General features: G+C 43.4%; 1 protein-coding gene and 1 pseudogene across 1 annotated transcript in view; one reads left to right on the top strand and one right to left on the bottom strand.

The window, feature by feature from the left end:
* Positions 1–23,979, bottom strand: part of SGPP2 (sphingosine-1-phosphate phosphatase 2) — a 122,503-nt gene extending 98,524 nt beyond the window's left edge. The window contains exon 1 of the mRNA XM_011996015.1: positions 23,835–23,979. The gene's annotated coding sequence lies outside the window, so the exon portion shown is untranslated. The remainder of the gene's footprint in view (positions 1–23,834) is intronic.
* Positions 17,970–18,884, top strand: LOC105551002 (annotated as a pseudogene).
* Positions 23,980–24,817: the final 838 nt, after the last annotated feature.

Genomic DNA, 24,817 nt, shown 5'->3' with positions numbered 1-24,817 from the left:
GAAGGAAGGAAGGAAGGAAGGAAGGAAGGAAGGAAGGAAGGAAGGAAGGAAGGAAGGAGAAAGAAAGAAAGAAAGAAAGAAAGAAAGAAAATGCTAGCATGCATCTCATCTGTCACACAGCAAATGAAGAAGTGTCTGACAAACAAGAAATGATAAAATGAAAATTACCCACATACCCATTATTACTAGCTGCAAAATGTCACTGATATTCCTCGTGAGTGGTTCTTATTTACTGGTTTACTTTTCTGAAGGTTTTTTTTTTAAAAAGCGTTTTCCTAGGGCTCCTTATTATCTCAGGCTCCCAACCCCGTATTCCCTTTTAGGTCGTAAATTCTTTAAATGCACATTCTTCTAAAATGGGATTTTTCAGCCATTTCACCTTGTGGTTGCAGAAGAGCTTCTCTATCTTGCTGATATTGGAGTATTCAGCGTCGTTTGCAAGGCTACCTTCAATGTATAAATAAACCAGGGAAGAAGGGGAGGCATGCAGATTGACTGCATGGTGGAAGAAAAAGAACACTGAGCATGTATGACTTACTGACTAAGCTCTGCCAATGAACACCTGAACAGCGCTTTGCTTTCCAAACACACACAAAGGAGTCCTAAATGCAAATGAAATATACCCAGGTCAGTGCCACTGGATATAATAAGGGCTGATCCAGACAGCAGCGGAGCGAATGCCCAGCAGACTTGGCAGCCAGCCCAGCTTTTGAGCTTTCAAAGGAGGAAACAAGAAATAGCTTTCAGTCAAAACAACGTGTGACCTTGGGGGAGTCAATTTGCCTTTCTGAGCCTCAACAGCCTCAACTGCAAAGAATGCAAATCCTTCTAATGGAGAAGGATGAGCTCAGTTGCTTTTTAATGTACAATTTTTTTTTTTTTACAAGGAAGGAAAGGCTCATTAAATAAAATGTTACCCTAGGGCCTACTATATAAAATAATATAAGATTTAAAGTACTATACTAATTGGCTGAAAATGAAGAATGGTCCACCAAACTTCTATCTGAGGCCAGCTCCACCTCGCCCCACGACAACCCCACGCTCCAGTCCTTCTCTGGAGAGAGCATCCTCTCAGAGTAGAGCAGTTCAGTAACCAGTCTGAAAATCACTGATCTCAACCTCTTCCAGACCCCAGATATCACCTTCCTGTAATTAACTTTTGGTCTCGAGTACACAGGCTATAGCTATTCTGACCTTGAGGTCTTTAAAGAATTTGATCAACTGTAGACCAATGTCATTGCAAGGTCATATTACTTCCTCTTTTTCCTTTTTTCAGATTAGAGCTGTAAATATACATTTTCTTCCAAAGGTCACGTCTAAGATACTCCACCACTTCAACAGAGCCAGGAGGTCACATCTGGGCGGTGGGGGGGATGGTAATCTGCAACTCTAAGCCATCCAGTTTAATTGGAAGCGGCAGAAAGAGCTTGTTCTCTGGGGCTGAGAGAGATAAAATCTACACAGGGTACAACTCAGTCTTATTTTAAATAATGTTAAGATCCAAAACTCTTTTACAGAACACACCAAGAAGCAGCCTTCCCTCCACAGTGGCTTTGCTTTTGGAGTTTTGCAGACTGACTAGAAGGAAGCAAATGAAATGAATATGGAGTGAGCTGACCTGGCCAGCAGGGAAGAGGGAAGGCCTAGGGGAGAGGGAAACAGATGCCGGAGGCGAAGTGTCTCAGATTGAACTCAGGCTGCCTACGCTTCCTACCTGGATAATTTCACATAAATGACTTAATCTCCCTGAGTTTCAGCTTCCTCACCTGCAAATGGGAATAATAATAGTCCATAGCACACAGAGACTTTGGGAGGATGAAACAAGATCATGTTGATGATGTGTGCAGGGTACTCAAATCAGAGCAGGCAAAGAAATGTCTCAATAGGACATGGCTGCTGCTGCTGATGATGATGGATGGTGGAGACAGTAGCAGTGAGGATTCTAGGAAGCACTTCCCAATTGTAATATGCATCCGAATGACCTTGGCATCTTGTTAATGAGCAGATTTTGATGTAACTGACCTGGGGCAGGGGTGAGACTTCTCAGGAGCGCAGGTGATGCTGATGTTGCCATGTTGCTGGCCCATGGACCTCACTGTGAGTAGCTTTAGGATCAAGGACACCTCAGCGAAGGGTTTTTCAACACAAAAGTAAGGCTCTCAGATTTAATCCTCAGGATTAGAGGATGTCTCAACTGGCATTAAGAGAGTAAGTAACATGATCCAGGTGATAGATTAAAATGCCGGTGACAAACCAGAGGGGAATAGTGAGCAGATTCCATGGAGGATCCTGCAACAGTCCACACACAGGAACTGAGTCCAGACAAGCACCTCAACACTAGAAAGTACCAAAGGGAAAGCACGGGTAAGACATGCCCCCCTGAGACAGCAGCCTGATCAAATGACGGATTGATGATGCCGAAAGAAATACGCTGCCGTGCTCTTGCCTTGATTTGAGAGAGGTTTACATAAATACTGGAACAACAAATTAGAAATTAGTTAAGAAGGAGTAACGAAGTTTGAAAGCCTTTCCTAAGAAGGACTTTTGCACTATTGTCAGAATCCTGGCTTAGAAACACGTTTCTCAGGCCTTTGCAGGGAACATCTGTCATTATGTTTTCTGAAAATAAAAACTAAAAGGGGAGAAGCTCATTAAGATCAATGGTTTCTGGAAATTCGAAACTTTTTTTCTTTTTTAAACCCAATCTGGCTAGGAAATTGTCATTTTTAGCTACCTCTGGAATAATCTACATTTGACCTAAATAGGCCTACACACTCATTCTCATCAGCTTCTGAGGGTTGTCACATGTCACATGCTTGTCCGAGATCATTCTCGAGGTAGGCCTGAACATCTTTGGGTGCTTAGGATTGTGGATGGTGACAGGAATCAGTCTGTGGTCTGTGGATTGATAGCCATTTATGAAGACCAGGGCCTCCTCCAAAAAATTCCTTCCAAGGTTGGAGTGATGTCCCCGAAGGAAGATTAAGGACTAGAACTCTATGTTGTCTTGTTCGCTGATTTTTTTTTTTTAAGACGGATTCTCACTGTGATGCCCAAGCTGGAGTACAATGGTGCGAACTTAGCTCACTGCAACTTCTGCTTCTCAGGTTCAAGTGATTTTCCTGCCTTAGCCTTCTCCCCAGCAGCTGGAACTACAAGCATGCACCACCACGCCTGGAAAAGTTTTTGTATTTTTAGTAGAGAGATGGTTTCACCACATTGGCCAGGCTGGTCTCAAACTCCTGACCTCAAGTGATCCGCTCGCCTCAGCCTCCCAAAGTGCTGGGATTACAGAGGTGATACACTGCACCCAGCCTTTGTTAGCTGATTCTTATACTCAGTGTACTTTCAGCCAGAATTTCACCTCTGCAGCCTAGAAACAAGGAAAGGCAAATCTTAAGAAATTTGGTGCTTCTTTTAATAGAACCTATCCCTTAAAGTTTTGATGCCACTGCCCCTTTCTGAAAGACTACGCTTTGGCAGCATGCCATCACATACCACAGAGATGGAATCGCTGAAAAATAAACACTCCCTCCAAGTTAGTAGAAGACACCAACTAGCATGTTAACACACCAGGTACACACTAAGCAATGCCCAACATTTAAAAAAAAAAATTGAAGGCGAGGCGCAGTGGCTCACACCTGTAATCCCAGCACTTTGGGAGGCCGTGGCAGGCAGATCATGAGGTCAGGAGATCGAGACCATCCTGGCTAACACGGTGAAACGCTGTCTCTATTAAAAACACAAAAAATTAGCCAGGCGTGGTGGCATGCACCTGTAGTCCCGGCTACTTGGGAAGCTGAGGCAAGAGAATCGCTTGAACCTGGGAGGTGGAGGTTGCAGTGAGCCGAGATTGCACCACTGCACTCCAGCCTGGGTGACAGAGCGAGACTCCATCTAAAAAAAATTTGAAGAGTTGTAAACAGCAAAGTTTTTCCAAACAGGGGTCATGTGTATATAGAACATTCATTCACTGTGTATGCTTCAGTGATGTAAGGTTGACAATAAACAAGACTATTTTTAACTATTATTTTTAAGTAGAGACGCAGTCTCACTATGTTGCTCAGGCTGGTCTTGAACTCCTGGCTTCAAGCAATCCTCCTCCTTTGGCCTCCCAAAGTGCTGGGATTTCAGGCATAAGCTACCACACCCAGCTAGCAAGACTACTTCATTTAGCAATAAGTGCTATGACGAAATTAAAGCAGGATAATGGGCTACAAAGTGATCTATGTGTATCTGGGGATGCTCGCCACAGAGGAGCCGTTTGAGTTGAGCCCTGGATAAGGAGAGGCGTTGGTTCTTTGGGGGTCTGCAGGTCAGAGAGAGAACCCTTAGTGAAAGGCGCCGAGCAGGAGGCAGCTCTGCTTGCTGGGACACGTGTGAAAGAGACAGAGAGGAGATGATGTCAAGAGCAGACGTGAAACCCAGCCCAGACTTGGGACTGAGGCTGGAAGGAGCAGAAAGCCACAGGAGGGTTTTAAATGGGAGCACAGCTGGATTTACTCTGGTAAGACTAAAACAAATTTTGGCTCTGAAAGAGTGGGATGAAGCTCTGCTTTAATTCTTTTGTTTTTTGATTTCTTAAACTTGGTGAGAAAATATCATTAATTCCCAGTTCTGAACTTAAAAGCCACTGGGGTAAAATGGCATCATTTCTACCATGAGGGAGACCTGTGGTGCCCTGAATTCACAAATCTATTTGCTAACCTGGCCCTGTCACTTTTAATCACTCTCATTTTTTTTTTTAAGAGAATCAAGACTTTCCAACCTATAAAGAAAATTAAATGATGATTACTCAGGAAGCCTAAGAAAGATTGACAGTGTCCCTTGAAGGAGAAAACATAAGGAAAAAAAATGCACAAGGGTTTCTTCTTTCATCTTCAAATGCAGATAGAATTACAAGTTGGGTGATCTAGCCGATATCTAAGCAGCACTCAGGTGATTAAAATTTCAGGATGGCGAGACTGCACATCAATAAAATGTAAGGACAACTTCTTGGAGTCAGAGAGCTTGATAGGGAACTGCACACTCATCACTGTCACCCGCATACTGGGCGTTTGTCGGGATCCCTCTGCTGTGTCCAAGGATAAGAGGGTGGGCTGAGGGGACTGAGGCCAATGTGGCTTTCATTTTACAGTGAAATTTCAGTTGCAGTCTTTTACACAATTTGAACTGTTTTCCTCTTGATAATCTATCATATTTCAGCTCGTCCTCTGAACATCTAATATCTTTTCTTCCTTTTCCTCAAGGTGAACCAGGACTACAAATTAAGAAATTCTTGAAATTGTGAGACAGTGACCCATGGTGGCAACAATGCTCTTCTTGACTCTAGAAAAGGGTCTTGTAACTAGAAAAAACACTGCCTCATCATCACTTAAAACCCTGTGCCTGGGCTGGGTGCAGTAGCTCACACCTGTAATCTCACCTCTTTGGGAGGATGAGGTAGGAGGATCGCTTGAGGCCAGGAGTTTGAGAACAGCCTGGGAAACATCGTGAGACCTGTCTCTACAAAAAATTAAAAAATGAGCCAGGTACAGTGGCACACACCTGTGGTCCCAGCTATTTGGGAGGTTGAGGCGAGAGAATTGTTTGAGCCTGGGTGGTAGAGGCTGCAGTGAGCCATGACCGTACCACTGCACTCCAGCATGGGCAATAGAGTGAGACCCTGTCTCAAAAAAGCAAAAAACAGAAATCCTCTGTACTTGAAGGACACAGCATTTGCTTAGGAACCAAATCTGGGCATAGCATAAGGAGAGGGTTAGAAGCGAGCCTTTATCTGGATAGGACAGCAATTTGCAGTCATCATTTCAGAGACCAGGGATGTGAACTTCTGCTAGAGAATTTCTTCCACAGACAATAAAATTGGCATCGATACAAAGAACAGAAATAACCACTGCCGTTTTTAAAGAGAGTGGGAGAGCCAGCTGCCCTTTAAATAATCAAAATGTCTTAAGAACTTAACTGTTTTTCAAAACATCTTGGATCCGCTAAAACCTGAAACACATTGAACCGAACATTTTTCCATTTAATTGTTCAGTCCTTGTATGTGCGGGGGGCATTTGGCGGGCAGATGTTTCTGATTCATTTACATTAACTTATCAAAATGATATTTGGAAGAGCTGCATGATGTTCGAGAAGGAGTGTTATAAACTTCAGTTTACTTATTTTCATCCAGGCATTTCCCCTCACCCCAACACACCCGTACAGGATTCAGAACTTGGGAGGGTTGATTCAGTCTATCCTAACCTGGCAGCGTGTCCTCACCCATCCCTACCTCCCTTCAAAACACATTTTCTGAAGCATTAAAACACATGGCCAAAATGTAAGAAAGTTATTCAGGCACATACAAAGTTTTTTCTCTGATAATCTTTTATGTACCAAGATTTTAAAAGCAAATAGGTAAATCACAAAAAACACAAAACTGAAGTCTGACAAATTTATCACTGAAGTCAAGGTGGTTTTATCCAAGGGCTTTCCCACTTCCCTCTTTATTTATTTGGGCTAAATGGGCACAAAATGTTTAGCTTGGAATTTTCCTTCAAGACAGTCATATTAGTAGGTGCATGTGTACATGGAGAAGGAGGCTGAAGCAAAACGGTATCTTCATGCTACCCCTCCATTTCTTTCTTTCGTTTTTTTTTTAAATAGAGACAGGGTCTCACTCTGTAGCCCAGACTGGGCTGAATTCTCAAGAGACCCTTCTGTGGCACCATGACCGACTATATCTTTTTTTTTTTTTGAGATGGAGTCTCGCTCTGTCGCCCAGGCTGAAGTGCAGTGGCCAGATCTCAGCTCACTGCAAGCTCCGCCTCCTGGGTTTACGCCATTCTCCTGCCTCAGCCTCCAGAGTAGCTGGGACTACAGGCGCCCGCCACCTCGCCCAGCTAGTTTTTTGTATTTTTTAGTAGAGACAGGGTTTCACCGTGTTAGCCAGGATGGTCTCGATCTCCTGACCTCGTGATCCGCCTGTCTCGGCCTCCCAAAGTGCTGGGATTACAGGCTTGAGCCACCGCGCCCGGCCTGTATCTTTTTTTTATATTTTGTAGAGACAGGGCCTTACCATGTTCTTGAACTCCTGGCCTCAAGCAATCCTCCTGCCTCCCAAAATGCTGGGATTACAGGCTGCTATGCTCAGTCTCTTCCCCATTTCTTGAATCCAGCCCTTTGCTTTTCAGAGCTCTAAAGGAATCCAAGCTGGTAAAGACAGGGTTTGGGAAGGATTTTCCTTTCTTGATGCATCCCAGTCCCTGGGGTGACTGCAGACATGTGGTAGTGGATATCCGTGATTAGGCAGGGATGGAACAGACTAAGTGGGGACAGAATGGAAGGGGGAGGACATTTTGCTCGAGAGAGTCTCGCCATCTCCTCACACCTCCTAAAGTCTTGTCTACACCAGGAATTCTTGAGAAGTTTCATCAATTTCCGTCACATTTTCAAACTGTAGTTCCCCAATGGGAGGCTGTCGCTGAGGAAGTTTAGAGCCATTCGTCACAATAATAAACTCAGGAAAAGCTTTGAAGTTGGGTGCACACACATGAAAGAACATTAAGAAGAAAACCCTGCTGGGTGGGAACAATGGTCCTTCCCACCCAGACTGCCTCCAACCCTGCTTGCTTTGTGCTCTGAGAATTTTTTTTTGTTTCTTTTTCTGATGATCTGATTATCAATTTTTTTTTCTGATTAACATGTTTTACTTGAGAACATCATAGAAGTTCAAAAACTATATAAAAATAAAATCAAAACTGCCATTGTCCCACCCCTCAGATAATCCTCTGGAACCCTCCCTGTGGTCTCTTTACTATGCGTAATCGTGAGTGCAAGTGGTGGTATGTATCTTAATGAAATTGTGATTGTGATTAAGATGGAAAATCTTAAATTTTAAAGCATTATTACATTGTGAGCGTTTCTCTAGGTCCCTAAATATTATTTCAGACCATTCTTTTGACTGAGCTTAGCTTTTTACCTGTCTAGATCCAGTTTTGCTGCGTTTCACTTCCTCATCCACCCATTCTCACAGGAGATCCAGCAGCTGACCCCGACAGCAAACAAGCCCATCGGATGACCAGTGTTGACATGAGCATGAATCTTGTCACCCAAGAGTCTTCTAACTCCCTGCTTACTCCCTGCTCATTTCTGCTCTAACATGAGTCTTGTCACCCAAGAGCCTTTCTAGTTCCCTACTCACTTCTGCTGGTGCATGGAGACCGCATCCCCACGGACCTCTCTCTACCCTGCTCATTCCTTAACCTGACCAAATAAGCATCTGTGTTGACCATGTTCCCTGCCACCACCTGCTTGAATTTCTTGGGCTTACGATGTTTGCTTATGTTGTTTTCCTGAGGACCCAAGATCTCCCTGCTATGATTTGCAAAAGCTTCAAGCATACCCTTTAAGGCCTCTCAAGGGCCACAGCTCAGAGATACACTGCTGAAGAAATAAAGAATGACCTGGGGACAGGCATGACTCATGACGGTCACTGTGCTGAGGCAGAGGGACCATTCCCTAACCCATCTCACACAGGTAACACCAAGTCCTCTATAATTTGGAAGTCACAGGGGTTTGTACACAAGCTGGAGACTTCCTTTCTTGGCTCCAGCCAGCTCTGGTTGAGATAAATGAATATGAACAGAACGTGAGAGCAGATCCGCAACCCCTGGGCCATGGACTGGTCCCATTAGGAACCAGCAGGAGATGAGCAGAGGACCAGCGAGCATTACCACTTGTGCTCCACCTCCTGTCAGATCAGTGGCCCCATTAGATTCTCATAGGAGCACGAACCCTATTGTGAATTGCACATGCGAGGGATTTAGGTTGTGCACTTCTTATGAGAATCTAATGCCTGATGATCTGTCACTGTCTCTCATCACCTTTAGATGGGACTATCTAGTTGCAGGAAAACAAGCTCAGGGCTCCCACTGATTCTACGTTATGGTGAGTTATATAATTATTTCATTATATTAATATATTACAATGTCATAATAATAGAAATAAAGTGCACAATAAAGGCAACGTGCTTGAATCATCCTAAAACCATCCCCCCACCTGCCCAGTCCATGGAAAAACTGTCTTCCATGAAACTGGTCTCTGATGCCAAAAAGGCTGGATACTGCTGGATAAGAGGGTCTGGGTGTCGTCACCAGCCTTGGGACCAACACTGGACCCTGCCAGGTAACTCTGGGGAAGTCTGAACTTATAACTTCACCTTGCAGTGGGCACAACACCAGCTTCTTTACTAAGGCATTTGGAAGAGGAAATGGAGTTGCTTATGTAAATCACATGCTACCCCATCAGGCACACAGCATGTGTTCAATAAATGGCCATTGTATTTGCATTATTTCTATTAACAATGTAAATCACAAGACAATGTCAAAAGAAAGTCCAGTTGGAGTAGAACACAGAGGAGAGAAAGATGGTAAAAAGATTCCACAAACAGCCAAATGTGGTGGCTCATGCCTATAATCCTAGCACTTTGGAAGGCGGGAGAAGTGCTTGAGCCCGGGGATTCAATGCTGCAGTGAGCTGTTACCATGCCACTGCACTCCAGCTTGGGCAACAGAGTGAGATCCCATCTCTAAATTAATTAACTAATTTAAAGAGTTTTTTTTTTTAAAGGCATCATGAAGGGAGAGGAAAGGAATTCACCCTGGAAGGAAGACTGAAATTTTAACAGAGAAGGGAAAGAGGGACATTCCGGCAGAAAGGAAGAGCAAGAGGAGAGGCATGGAAGCTGCGAGGCACTGTGTTCCTGAAACAGTACATGGTCTACGACAGAGTAGCTGGGGTGTGAGGGATTTATAAAGGGAGTTGTAGGCAGCAGAGCTAGAAGTGCAGGCCAAAGCCAGGGAGGAGAGCCCTGGAGGTCGTAATAAGGAGGCTGGGTTTACCATGTGGGTAATAGGGAGCCTTTGAAAGTGCTGGAGCCAAGAGGTGCCATGATCAGAAATGTGCTGCTGTAAACGTCACCACTGGATTCATATTCTTGTCTTTTCTAAGTAATTTTGCATTGTTTTCAGATTCAAATGTGCCTTAAGAAAAAGTTGGCCAGGTGCAGTGGCTCACGCCTGTAATCCCAGTACTTTGGGAGGCCAAGGCAGGTGGATAACCTGAGGTCAGGAGTTCAAGATCAGCCTGGCCAACATGGTAAAACCCCGTCTCTACTAAAAAAAAAAACAAAAAAAATTAGCTGGGTGTGGTGGTGGGTACCTGTAATCCCAGCTACTTGGGAGGCTGAGACAGAAGAATCGCTTGAATCTGGGAGGCAGAGGTTGCAGTGAGCCGAGATCACGCCACTGCACTCCAGTCTGGGCAACAGAGTGAGACTCCATCTCAAAAAAAAAAAAAAAAAAAAAGGCAGTCACAGACATGTTGTCACAAAGTTCAACCACTTATGTTGTGTTGTGTTCTCAGGGGTTTTATACACAACGCAGCCTCTGCCATCCACAGCCCAGCAGCTCCACTGGAGCCTCCTCGTGCTCCCACCTCACATCTAATATAACAGCTGGGCACTCAGGGAGTCTCATGGGTCATCCTGGAAGATGAATAAAGCTTGGTTTCTGTGTTTGGCCTTAGCGCTGCCATGTGGGACCTGATGATACAGTTCATTAGCAAGAAACCACAGGAACAAAAGCAATGTGATAGAACCCAGAGAAAGTGAGTCCTTCTGTGGATGGCAACTGAATGCCACAGGTCGTGCAATGCCCACCCCGAGCAAACCTGGAGGCCCTGGGTTTTGACTGAGCCCCATCACTGAGGGTCGCGCGCTTCAGATTCCTGCTCTGTAAACAGGGACTCTCGTTCCTATGCCCAAGGAGACAGAGCTTGTCAAAAATACCAAAGTGTGGGAAATGTGGTTCTCATTTCTTTTCACAAGAACACAGTTTCCAGAAAGTGCTGTGTGACCAGAACCAATGACCCTGATGCATCAGCGATGGTCAGAGGAACATGGTTTTGCATCCTTGATAAAGAAGGGAACCAAAGTTGAACAACCTGCAGTATCTCAGCTTTATAAGGAGGACGGTGAATCAGGAAGAGCATGGAGTTGAAGGCCAGAAGGGAGAAAGTAAATGTACAAAGTCCTCACAGCCCTCATTTCAGAATGGCAGACAGAGGTCCATGTTCACGGAGCCTCCGCCCACTGCCCGTCTCTGTCTCTCTCTCTCTCTCTCTCTCTGTCTCTCTCTCAGACACACACACACGCCCATACGTGCATACACACATGCATGCAGGCACACCACTCCCCCATGCTTTCTATGCTATAATGGGACCCTGCCATACTAAACCAGTTCACTGTCTGAAATGGAGGCTGCTTTGGTTAAAACAATGACTTCAGCACCATGTGTCCTTGTTCTTTAAAATGTGGCTTCCATGATGGGTGTGGTGGCTCATGCTTATAACCTCAGCACTTTGGGAGGCCGAGGCAGGCAGATCATTTGAGCTCGGGAGTTTGAGACCAGCCTGGCCAACATGGTAAAACCCTGTTGTCCCTACAAAAAATACAAAAATGAGTCGGATGTGGTGGCATGTGCCTGTAGTCTTAGCTGCTTGGGAGGTTGGGGTGGGAGAATCACTTGAGCCTGGGATGCGGAGGCTGCAGTGAGCCAAGATTATGCCACTGCACTCCAGCCTGGGAGTCAGAGTGAGACCCTGTCTCAAAAAAAAAAAAAAAAAAAAAGAAAGAAAGAAAGAAAAAGTGTGTCTTCTAGACAAGCAGCACGGGGACTCCTTGAGAGGAATTCAGAATTTCAGGCCCTACCCCAGACCGGCAGAATCAGTGGGAATTTTAACCAGATTCACAGAATGATTCTCTCGCACATTAAAGTTTGAGAAGCACTAACCTACATCTATAGAGAAAACAAAATATCTGGATGCATTGAGATTTAGCTATTCTATCTGGGCCTACTTAATGTGTACTCATGTATAGGGAAACCACTTTAAAAGTACGAAAGCCGTCAGTGAGGAAGAGGCAAACTAGAGAGACACAGTCGATTAGTGCTTGCCCTGGGCTGGGGGTGAGGTGAGGAAAACAGGAATGCTTGCTAATGAGAATGGGTTTCTTTTTGGGGTGATGAAAATGTTCTAAAATTGATTGTGGTGAAGGTCACAATATACTAAATTGCGAATATACTAAAAACATAGGTAAATTGTATGGTATGTGAACTGCATTTCAATAAAGCTTGAAAAAATTTAAAACCACTCAGAAGCCCTAGAAATAGCAAACTGAAAACTTGTGACTGTAAAAGAGACCAACTGTAGAGCCAGATCTTAAGGATGCATTAAAGGCCGTCTCATCTTTTCATAACTTCATACATAATAAATATCAATAACTTATTTTTTCTCTAAAACAATATAGGACATTTTAGCCCTCTAATAAGTGACTGCTCTGCTGTCCTGGGTGGGTGAAATTTTATCAGGGGAATGTTAGGGAGCAGAGTTTCTTTCAACAGAGGCACTGGGCCAGGCACGGTGGCTCACACCTGTAATCCCAGCACTTTGGGAGGATGCGGCAGCACGATTGCTTGAGCCCAGAAGTTTGAGACCAGCCTGGTCAACACAGTGACTCCCCATCTCTACCAAAAAAAAAAAAAAAAAAGTCGGGTATGGTGTCACTTGCCTGTAGTTCCAGCTAATTGGGAGGCTAAGGTGGGAGGATCACTTAAGTGGGAGGTTGAGGCTGTAGTGACCCATGATCTCTCCACTGCACTCCAGGCTGAGTCACACAGCAAGACCCCGCTGCAAACAAAAACAAAACGAAAGACACAAAGAGGCACTCAATGGTCACTGGCTCCTAGAACCAGGTAACTAGGGTTTGTATCCTGGACTTTCTGATTTAGGCCCCCTGCTCTGACCCTCCTCCAGCCATGTCCTTTCCTATGAATCAAGAAAAGACTCTCAATTCTCTAGACCATTCATTGGCAATCCCAGCATTTCCTACCCAAACGCCTGAACGTGCATCCCAGGCCTGCACAGGTCTCCGCCCCAGGTCTACCCTCCCTGGGGTGGAGGACGGCACAGATGTGCACTACCCTAGACTGGAGGCCTGGCCGAGGATGGCTGTTCATGCAGGAACACAGACCCAGACAGAGTCCTTCTGTAGTCCTAGACAGTAGACAGGCTGCCTCCCTCACTTTGCTATTTATTTATTTCTTTTTAATGTTTAAAATCTCTAGGCCAAGAATTCTAAACCTGAATCTAACTTTTCAGGCCACATGAAGACACAGACGGGAAGACAGGAGGCCAAAACATTATATTTAATGGTTTGTTAGTTTAACAAATAACTTTTAAATATTTATGGAATCTCAATCTACATTTGTGTGTTTACCTTAAAAGCTTGCAACTTTAGAGGTCGCATGATTGATTTTTTCCTTCTACATCTGTCAGGTAATAAGGGAGTATTTCTCGTCTTCTCTGGAACATGCTATATTTTATAGGCAAATATTAATGCATAGGCCTTATGCATTAAAGGCCATCTCATCTTTTCATAACATCATACACAATAAATACAAAGAATTTATTTGGGCTCCAAAACAATATAGGAAGTTTTAAGACAAGAAACATCTTAAATTTGTTTACTTTCATGTATGCCTCATATTTGCAAAACATGGTAGTTAAAAAAATAATAAAACAGGAAATGAACAATAAAAAGCCACTGAATATTTTACAACGTTAATAAAGTTTAAGGCTCCTCCTGGCCTACTTTTCTCCTTATGAAGGATGGAAAAGCAAATCCTCTAGACAAAAATGCAAGGCTCTGGAGATTTTGTTTTCTTTTTTCTAAATAACAGAAACAGCTTAAATGGAACTTGGGGAGGGTAGGGCTTAATGAGTTTAACCATGAGAGTTTAGAGTCTTTCATGGCGCTTTGACGCTTCTTAACAAATAGTTCAGGGACATAATCCTAGAAAGGGTGATTTTGTTACTGTTGTCACATGTAACCCATAAGTGCAGAAGGAGAGATAACCTTACTTTATTGCCCTCTTAAAATATTCTGCTTTGGGAATTATTTTTATTTGTTGTGAGTTGTGAAGCTGGGGCTGAGGTCACCACTAGCCTTTGCCTTCCATGAGCATATGGATGTCACCCACGTGTTGACAACCGGGTTAACTCCCACTCAGATCCTATTCTACCCCAGAAGATGCTCAGAATCTGCCATCCATCCTTTATTTTTATTATTTTTTATTTTTTTTGAGACAGAGTCTCACTCTGTCGCCCAGGCTGGAGTGCAGTGGTGTGATCTTGGTGCACTGCAACCTCCGTCTCCCGGGCTCCCGCCATTCTCCTGCCTCAGCCTCCCGAGCAGCTGGGACTACAGGTGCCCGCCACCATGCCCAGCTAATTTTTTTGTATTTTTAGTAGAGACGGGGTTTCATGATGTTCGCCAGGATGGTCTCGATCTCTTGACCTTGTGATCCGCCCGCCTCGGCCTCCCAAAGTGCTGGGATTATAGACGTGAGCCACCGTGCCCAGCCACCATCCATCCTTTGTGCCTCTTGTCATCTAGATTCCTTGTGGGAACTCTCCAGCTTTTTCTTTGTACTGAGGATTAGGTATAAATACCATAAATATGCTTCAACATTTCAATGATTTTGGACACTGGGGAGGTAGGAGAGTTGGGGAAAACGACCTCAGATAAGACTATGAATTTGTAAGTTGCCATAAAGCTGTGCTATTCAATATGGCATCCATCTGTGGCTGTTTAAATTTAGTGCAATAAAAGATCCAGTCCCTCAATAGTACCAGTTGCATTTCAAGTGCTCAATAGCCACGTGAGGCTGGTGGCTTCCAATATGGACAGTGCAATACAGAACATATCCATCATCACACAAAATTTCCATTAGATATGTAGACTGGGAGGGCCTGAGTGTTTTCTCCATCATCCCAGTCAAGCTTTCTTTTACTTACTCTAGGATCAGTGCTATGATTTCCTATACCGTCACATTTTTTGCAAATTAAAGCAATTTATTATTCAATTCTGAAAGCAGATAATAGTGATAGTTGCACAGCTTTGTGAATGTACTAAAAACCTCTGAGTTGTGTACCTTTATGTATTTATGTATGTATGTATGTATGTATGTATGTATGTATGTATTTATTTTAGAGACAGGGTCTTGCTCTATTGCCCAGACTGGAGTGCAGTGGCACAGTCATAGCTCACCACAGCCTCAAACTCCTGGGCTCAAGCAATCCTCCCACCTTAGCCTCCCAAGTTGCTAGGACTATAGACACATGTCACCACGCCCAGGGAATATTTTTTAATTTTTAAAAACTTTTGTAGAAACAGGGTCTCGCTCTGTTGCCCAGACTGGAGCACAGTGGTTCAATTATAGCTCACTGAAGCATCAAACTCCTGGGCTTCCAAAGCGTTAGGATTACAGGCATGAACAACTGCGCCTAGCCGAGCTGTATATTTTAAAAGAGTAAACTTCACAGTATATAAGTTATATCCCAAGTTAAGAAAATAAAGCCTAATTAGTCAAATATCAAGTAATAATTTTATAACCACCTTGTCAGGTATCGTACAGAGCAGCCCAAATGGTCTTATTCAAATGAAAATCAAGAACCAATTCATTTCTGAAAACAATCTCCATCCTCCAATGGCTCCCAATCATGCTCAGAATAAAGTCCCAATGCACAGCCATGGTCAAGGACTGAGATCTGACCTCTGCTCCTCTCTCCTGCCTGCCTGCTTCTCCTTTTTTATGTTCCAGTCACTCTGGCCTTTGCTTACTGCCTCTTACTCGAGCATATCTTGCACATTCCAGCCTCCCAAGCTTTGTCCTAAGCATGCTCTCCTCCTGGTTGACTCCTTCACATCTCTGAGATCCTATCTCCCCCACATGTCTCCGTTCAGAGATGCCCTCTCTGGTCCTTACCTCCCTGACTCCACGTCATGACCCTGTTCTATCTTCTTCACAACTTGTAGCCCATCTGAAATTCTCTTACACTTTTTTTTTAAGAGATTGGAGTGGTGGGGATCTCACTATGTTGTCCAGGCTGGTCTTGAACTCTTGGGGTCAAGCAATCCTCCCGCTTCCACCTGCCGAGTAGCTGGGATTACAGGTGTGGGCCACCATGCCCAGCCTAATTCTCTTACTCTTGTACCTGTTAGTATCTTTCATCTAATCTAGACTTTAAGCTTCTTGAAGGCAAGGACCCTGAGGACCTTGTTCTTGCAGAATTCCTGTCATCAGCACAATGGCTGTTGTTCTGTCCACCGCGCAGTAAGCGTTCAACAAATGCTTGTTGTCTGAAGAGACAGAGAAATAAAAGCGGAGCCTGCCATTAGCACACACTCTGGTTAGAAAGTAGCCATCTACGGGTTCTTCATGACACCCAAGGAAAATACACATACCTGGACTCCACTCCTAGAGCCCGATTTACTAGAGCTAGAGTAAGGTCCAAATTGGCCTGTTTTTTAACAGCTCCACTGTTTGGTCCAATTGCCTCATTTTCAGAGGAGGGAAAGAGACTCACACGTGCCTGAGTTTTCAGCTAGTCAAGCAGAAGGCTGCTTGTCAAGTCTAAGAAGCTCAGCTATCCAGGCACGAGTCTATCTGTGTTTCTGGTCCCCCATTACACTGTATCTGTGAAATCCCTGTGGTTCACACTAAGGAAAATCGATTCTGACCTCCCAGGTCTGAAAGGGACTTTCATAACAGATCACTTCAGAATTTATCACAAGATAGAGTCAAGTTATTCCTGAACTTACTCCTTCTTCACCCAAGCTCTCCTATTATGGTATTGAGGTTTACACCTTGGCAGAGTTGTAAGCATATTTTACCTTGGATGCTTTTCTCCAAAGAAGATATAAAACACTGAACATCAGCAATGGGAACAGCATCTCTCAAGAGCCCCCCTGAGTCATATTTTCCGTTATCTTTTTGAGAAAGATAAAAACCACTAGGTTCTCCTCTCTTTATCTTCAGATGCTGGCAGGTTAGAGAGAAAATTTTCCGATTTGTATTGGCAAAAAAAATCATGAAGTAAACATGCTTCAATTTTTGAAGGATTCCAAAGGACCTCCTTGCTAGGGAGGAAAATTAAATGGTAATTGTTAACAAAAGAAAAAGATTACAAAATGCATCTACGCTTTCGGAAATAAACCAAATGTTCTCTAGCACACTTATCAAAAGAGGCAGGTCAGCACCATGGTTAAGAACCTGGGTTTCCGGGGGGCAGAGCTTACAGTGAGCTGAGATCCGGCCACTGCACTCCAGCCCGGGCGACAGAGGGAGACTCCGTCTCAAAAAAATAATAATAATAAATAATAAATAAAATAAAAAAAAAAAGAACCTGGGTTTCAATCCTTGCTTTACCATTCACTAGCTGTGTGGCCTGGGACAAGTGAGTTAATCTTGCTGTGCCTCAATTTCCTCAACTATAGAATATAAAATACAGTTGACCCCTGAACAATGCACGGGTTAGGGGTGCTGACCCCTGTGCAGTCAAAACTCTGCATATAACTTTTGGCTCCCTAAAAGCTTTACTACTAATAGCCCACTGTTAACTGGAAGCATTACTTACAACATAAACAGTCAATCAACACATATTTTATATGTTCTATGCATTATATACTATCTTCTTATAATAAAGTAAGCTAGAGAAAAGAAAATGTTATTAAGAAAATCATAAGGAAAATATATTTAATATTGATTAGGTGAAAGTAGATCATCACATTTTTTTCCTTGTCTTCATGTTGAGGAGGCTGAGGAGAAGGAGGAAGAGGAGGGGCTGGTTTTGCTGTCTCGGGGTGGCAGAGGTGGAGAAAATCTGTTAGTTATTGACATTTTGCTGGACTGAGCTGGTTGCCTCCTGTTGTTGTGGAGCTGATTTACTTCATCCCAACTTCTTGATACTTTCACTTCTGGAGGTCATATTTCTCTAAGACCTTCCAGAAAAAAGTCTTAATGCTGCCTTAGCCATTTTTTCCAGTCCAGCTCTTAAATTTTTTCCTTCTCTTCCCCAGTAATAACATGAGTATGGATCCAGCTTGTCCCCAAAGCCTGCCTTGCTTCGAAGCATCTGATTGTAAAGAATCTTCACTTATGCCTGTGATTTGTGGGCCTGAAGAAAACTATCCATCCTTGCAAATGTCTCCCGCTGACATGCCTCACACGGAGACCGTCTCTCCTCTTCCTTCCTCCATGGATCTGCTTATTCAGGAGAGCTCTGATTCTCCCACCAGTCCCAAAGGCAAACAACCCACTGCTGCAGAGAATAGTGCCCCCAAAAAGGAAGACAAGGTCCCGGTCAAGAAACACAAGACCAGAACTTTGTTCTCTTCCACCCAGCTGTTTGTACCCATTGATAGATTTCAGAGACAGAAATACCTCAGCCTTCAGCAGATGCAAGAACTTTCCAACATCCTGAACCTGAGCTATAAACAGGTGAAGACCTGGTTCCAGAACCAGAGAATGAAATCTAAGAGGTGGCAGAAAAACAACTGGCCACAGAATAGCAATGGTGTGTGTGACTCAGGCCTCAGCACCTACCTACCCCAGCCTCTACTCTTCCTACCACCGGGAATGCCTGGTGAACACGACTGGGAATCTTCCAGTCTGGAACAACCAGATCTGGAGCAATTCAAGCTGGAGCAATCAGAGCCTGAACATCCAGTCCTGGGGCAACCACTCCTGGAACACTCAGACCTGGTGCGCCCAGTTCTAGAACAATCAGGCTTGCAACAGTCCCTTCTATAACTGTGGAGAGGAATCTCTGCAGTCCTGCATGCAGTTTCAGTCAAATTCTCCTGCCAGTTTGCCTTGGAAACTGCTTGGGAAAGCCATAATGTAATAAAGCAGACAACTAGGTATTTTAGTACTCTATAAACCATGGATTTATTCCTAAACTACTCCACGAACATGCAACCTGAAGATGTGTGCAGGTGAGCGAAATTGATATTACTCAATTTGACTCTGGGCACTGACTGAATCCTTCCTCTCCCCTCCTCCCCTCCCTCATAGGATTTTTCTTTTTTGGAAACCACATGTTCTGGTTTCCATTATGCCTATCCAGTCAATTTGATGGAGGGTGGGGTTTGGCTGGAGCCTAATCAGAGAGGTTTCTGTCTTTTTTCCTATTGGATCTTCCTGGAGGAAAGACATTTTAATAACCTTGGCTGCTAAGGACAACATGATAGAAGCTGTCTCTGGCTATAGATAAGTAGATCTAATACCAGTCTGGATATCTTTAGGGTTTAGAATCTAACCTCAAGAATAAGAAATGAAAGTACAAATTTATGTGAAAAAAAGAGAAAATCTGTTATTAGTGATCCCACACAGTTCGGATCCATGTCGCCCAAGGGTCAACTGTACTTATTTTACAGAGCTGTGAAAATTAAATGCATCGATGCATGAGAAGCATTTAGACAGTGCCTGACATACAGAAAGTGTTGAGTAAATAAAAGTTCTTGATGATAGTAATAATGATGACTCCACCCATCAGCATTAAACAACTGCTAGGCAATGAGTTTCCATGTATCTCTGCTACCAGGCTCAGTAAACATGAAAAAATATTTTTAAATTTATAGCTCTTTTCCCTTCTCTTCCTTCCTCTGAATAAGAGTTTGACATTTATCTTTCTTTACTTTTAGTCCCCTTGCATTGCCATCAATCTACAAACCGAGGCACAAAGCTGTGGGGAGTCTGTGGTCAGTGGGAAAGTCTAAAAAGCGTCGGATACAAGGAAGGCTAGCTGGAGATGGCTGTGCCTCACAACATAGCCCAGGGCTCAGCACATCAGTCCTTCAGACATCTGCTCTGCAGTTTCTCAGTCAGCCACACAGAGCGTGTAGGGTTTAGGTGCTTTGGGCACATAAAAATAATTCTGTACACACTTATGAGACCAAAGAGGCAGCTGGAGTGTCTCATGTGTGGTAACATACTTTCTAAATGATTAATATGACTTTCAAAGTATTTGCCATCAGTGGGGTGAGAAGTAGATTATATTCACCTGCCCTTTTTTAGGTCACATGAAGAAACTAAGCTAATCATTTTACAGAGCACTTTTTTCCCTTCAAAATATATCTCCAGATGATTGATTTCATAGGAACTTTGAAAATGGTTTCTGCAAAGTTTGGTTTTAGTGGGGAGTTTTGTTTGGTTAAGTCTCTGATTATAGTTTTTTTTCCTCTCTTTTTGTATGGTTTTTATTCATTTGCTACTTTTCATTAAAAGCAAAGAAATGGGGGAAGGGAATGTTGGAATTCCAGTTAATTAAGACAATAAAAATGCATTATCCATTTGGTCAAAATAAATTTTCTATATTATGAAGGAAATTCACGAAGAGGTTGCAGTTTATAAACCAATATGAAGTCAACATTAAATAGTTAAAAAAGAAGAAAATAAAAAGAAACCCATTACCCTATTCATCCAGAGAGCTCTTGGAACTAAAGAAATGCTTTCATTGGAGTTTGAGTTCTAGGATGCATGGGAAAGCCAGTGAGAAAAGTGAGGCTCTCTTCCTGTCCTTCTCTCAAACGTGACAAAGGCTTGGTACCAACCCCCTTTTCAAACCTCAGGATTTGGTCTGGGAGTAGCAGGGAAGATGTGGCATCTGAGGTGGAACCTCCCCTCCACGTTCCCATTAGGTCGTCTGCCAGCTGTGTCTCCCTCAATGCACTTTTTTTGTTCAAGAGAATGCACCATCAGTAAGCAATCCGATTCACACCTGAATCACTGCAGTTGCGGATCCGGGAAGAAACTGATCTTACTGCTTTTGGAGGTGGAGTGTGTCTACCTGCCTGAGGATAACAACTGTTTCACCCTCAGCTATGTCCAGTTGATTTCTGCAATGATATCGATAGAAACTAATATCTGTAGAAAATGATAGCCTATAACTAATTGATGGAAAGACAAAAGAAGAGAAAGATGATTATCTGAAAAATTTCCACAAATGGCTATGCTGCTGCTAAAAGGAACTTCAACAATGTTAAAGCCATTAGTCCCTGGAAGGGCAGACTCTTTAAGCTGCTTGGTGCAAATGAGAAGATGGATGTTACTCAGGCAATGGCTGATGTCACCTCCATCTGCCAGGCACGGTCTGCTAGTAAATAACGTGGGGTGCCAGAACAGTGAGTGAGTGCTTTCTTCGTCTCAGAGGAGGCAGAAATGTTTGATGCTGCAGGACAGAACACAGTCTGTATTTCAGATTCTAGTTTCGCTTAAGTGGATGATTCCTTTTAGATTGAAGCACATGAAATTGACAATATTTGATTATTGTCGATACATAAAAATGTCAATTTCTTATGGTTCAGCTCATAAATGTAAATATATAGGTTTTCCATTTTAAAAGACAAATTCTGCCACCTCAAACCCGTGTCTGAACTTGGAGAGATGCTCATTCCCCTACTTGCTAGAAGGGCCAACAGACCAAAGTGACCTCACAGATCAGAGGTCACAAACAAGCGCTGTGCACATGGAATTATGACCCACAGATCTGTGTTCGCCTTGGTACGTACATAACTGGCTCTTAAAACATTAGTTGCCAGAATTTTAAAATTCCCCAAATTTCATACCGCTCTTGAAAATCAGCTTGGCAACAGTGTGCATTCCCACAGGCCTTGTGATAAGAATTGGCTAACACGGTGAAACCCCGTCTCTACCAAAAATACAAAAAATTAGCTGGGCATGGTGGCGGGTGCCTATAGTCCCAACTACTTCGGAGGCTGAGGCAGGAGAATCACTTAAACTCAGGAGGCGGAGGTTGCTGTGAGTTGAGATTGCACCACTGCACTCCAGCTTGGGTGACAGAGCAAGACTTCATCTCAAAAAAAAAAAAAAGAAAAAGAATTGGCTGACCACAGTAAAGCCTGTGTCCTTAGGATGGGGCACGTGTTCTCCAAGTTCATCAAACTTGTAAACCTGACCATTTTTGTTTTTCACCTGGCCCAGGTGGTCTTTTCAGTCCTAGGTTAACTAAATGAATTTGTGTTTGTGTGTCCTCACCCAAAATGCCGAAGCCTGCAATCAAAATGTCAAAAAGTGGATGATGTTCTGACCAGTTCACTGTGATCCCTTTTCCCTTCTCCACATCACAGCCCTGCCCCCAATGTCTTAGTGAAGGTTCATTTTGGTTACAAGGACCAGATGGGTAGAAAGGGAGAGCGACAAGAGAGAACGCACAGTGGGAAGGCAGCATCTGTAGTAACCTCGCAAACAAGAACGTGTTTTCGGAATCTCCACAGACGGGAATTCTACAACCTCTCTCTGTAATCCAGTCCTAATGTTGAGCAACCTTCACGGTCAGGAAATTCTGCCATAAATAACCCAAATCCTTCATGCAGCTTAAACCCATTTCCTCTTACTCGCTGCTCACTGGAGATGGGGAACAGCTGGTCACCGTTCTCTGTACCAAGTCCTTTGTCAACTGGATGATTGGATTTTGGCTCTGGACTGCTGTCATAATTAGGAGCCTGACCGGTTCCATATTGTGCTGTCTGCAAAAGCATGTAAAATGGGAAGATAAAATTTCGAGCATGCTGTGCTTCAGAAATATGCCATCGGGGGGACACAGTGCCTTATCATGTCGCCAGGCTGTTCACAATTTATAAACTTGTGAATGTGAGAATTCTGCATGGAAAAACGTGTCTTTCTGAGGCTAGCTCTGCAATGTGAGCATAACAGAAAATAATGCAAAGAGTTTCTAAACGCTACCAACAAAAATAACACAGTGTTTATTAAGCATTTCTTGTGCTCCCATTATCTGCCTTATCTCACATGCTCTTCACTACAACACAGTAGAAACTTTGCAGGTGGGGAAACTCAGTCCCATAGAGGTTACCTTGCCCATGTTTATGCACCAACGAGTGGGAGAGTAAGTGTGCAAACCCAATCAGTCAGACTCCAGAGCCTGTGCTCTTTTCAACCATCCCTCCAGCTTGCACACAAAGCAGGTGCTGGTATGTCCCACATGGCTCATGGCATGGTGGGGTACGGTCCTTTTGTCTGAACAACAACACTTTGCCAGCAGAGACCAAGAAGTCATGGTAAAAATCATGCATTGAGTGTTCCTGACGTAGAGCAAAGATAAAACTCCAAAGAGCTTTATGGTACATAAAGCTTGAATTCTTCTCACCGAGTCCCATGAGAGACTCCAGCTCTCCACTTAGATGCAGACACTAAATGTTTCCCCAGTTCCCAGCTGCATGATGTCTTCCCAACCATGTGCTTCAGAGTCCAACCTAGATCATAAGCAAGGTTCTGCCGAATACCACCCGGTCACTTGGGATTCTGGCTGGCCTGCCTCAGTGTCCTTGGCAATAAAATGGTGACAGCGGAAATTGCTTCGTGGTGTCAGAAATACACATCTCTTGCTCTCTCTATCCCCATGTTTAACTATAAGTTTTCTTGCTGTGCTTATTTCTACCGACATTATTTGTTATGTGCCCCTCTGGTTATTTTTTTTACCTCCTTCAGTAACCTGTGAGCTCAGCATTGAAGAGACTTTGCCTGTTTTACTCACCACTGTATTCCCAGTGCCTAACTCAGTGGCTGGCACATAGTAAACATTCAATAAATATGTGTAGAATGACTAGGTTCTCATTTAGGAAAATTACATGAATTAAATGAAACCATCTATGTATAATGTAGTAAAGCATAGTTCTTCTCACTTCTCACAGGATTTTCTCCTTCAAATGGAATAATCTGTTAACTTTTGTGCGTCTGATTAATCAACCTCTGTTCTCTCTATGGTTCTGCAACCGTCCCTCTAATCTTCTCTTTTATCATGGATCCTTGGCCCAGATATCAGGGGTTCTTTACTGCCTACAACAAAACCTCCTGAATGCCCAGTAACTCAATTTCTCAAAGCATAGCACACAGACACTATTAATTGCTTACCAGACACTACCCACTTTCTTGTGACTTGTTAGCAGAACTCAGACTCAGGCCAAACCTCAGGCAAAATAGCTCGAGTCAGTCTGGCAATTCAACTTCCTCCTTTCCCAACCTCCTTTGCAATTAGGGGTGGCCATGACACTCAGTCCTGTCAGGGAGAAGTAGGGAGGAGCGTGGGTCAGGGGCAAGATCTCCTGGATATGCTTTTGTTTTCTTTATAAAAAGGATACAGGCAGCCATCCCTACTCCACCTTGCTCCTAGCTGGAACATGGCTCTGATGTCAGAAGCAACAGCAGCTATCTCAGCACATGAGGCAACAAGCCAACAGGCCAAACATGGAGGAGCATAAAGAAAGAGGCAGCTTGAGTCTCTGATGATATTGTGGAGCAGCTGAACAAATGTCAGCATCCACCAGCCTCTAACCTCTTGTTCTATGAGAAAAAAATAAAAATTTCAAGCAACTATTAACAGGGATTACTGACACCTATAGCAGCAAAAATTTCTTTACTACTGAGTTTACAGACTTCCTTTACGACTTAATCCTTCTTTTTTCCATATTTTCTCATTTATTTCAATAATATCACCATCATGCCCCAAATCCTTCAGGCTCCAAATGTTGAGTTATCATTGGATACGAAGGACAAAGAAGGCATCCATCTCTGAGTCCTCTCAATCTGTTCAAAATGGCTCAATCAAATGAATAAGGATATCTACATTAAATATTTATTCCAGTGTTTACATCAGCCAAAAATGGAAAAGATCTTAATTGGCTGGCAGAGATAAATCATGATGAATAATGAACAGCAAATGAAATAATGATTAAAGTTTTGTACATGAATGTTTACTAATGTGGAACAAAGCTAAAGATGGACTTATACATTAGAAAATTAAGCTGGAAAATCGTATTTTTATTAAAGATGGATACAACCTATGCATAGAAAACATCATCTAGAAAGCTATTCCCCAGGATAGCAACAAGTAACCC

The sequence above is a fragment of the Mandrillus leucophaeus genome, unplaced genomic scaffold (genome assembly GCF_000951045.1).
Source record: "Mandrillus leucophaeus isolate KB7577 unplaced genomic scaffold, Mleu.le_1.0 Scaffold1135, whole genome shotgun sequence".
NCBI classification, from domain to species: Eukaryota; Metazoa; Chordata; class Mammalia; order Primates; family Cercopithecidae; genus Mandrillus; species Mandrillus leucophaeus.
This window is presented reverse-complemented; position numbering and strand designations above follow the sequence as displayed.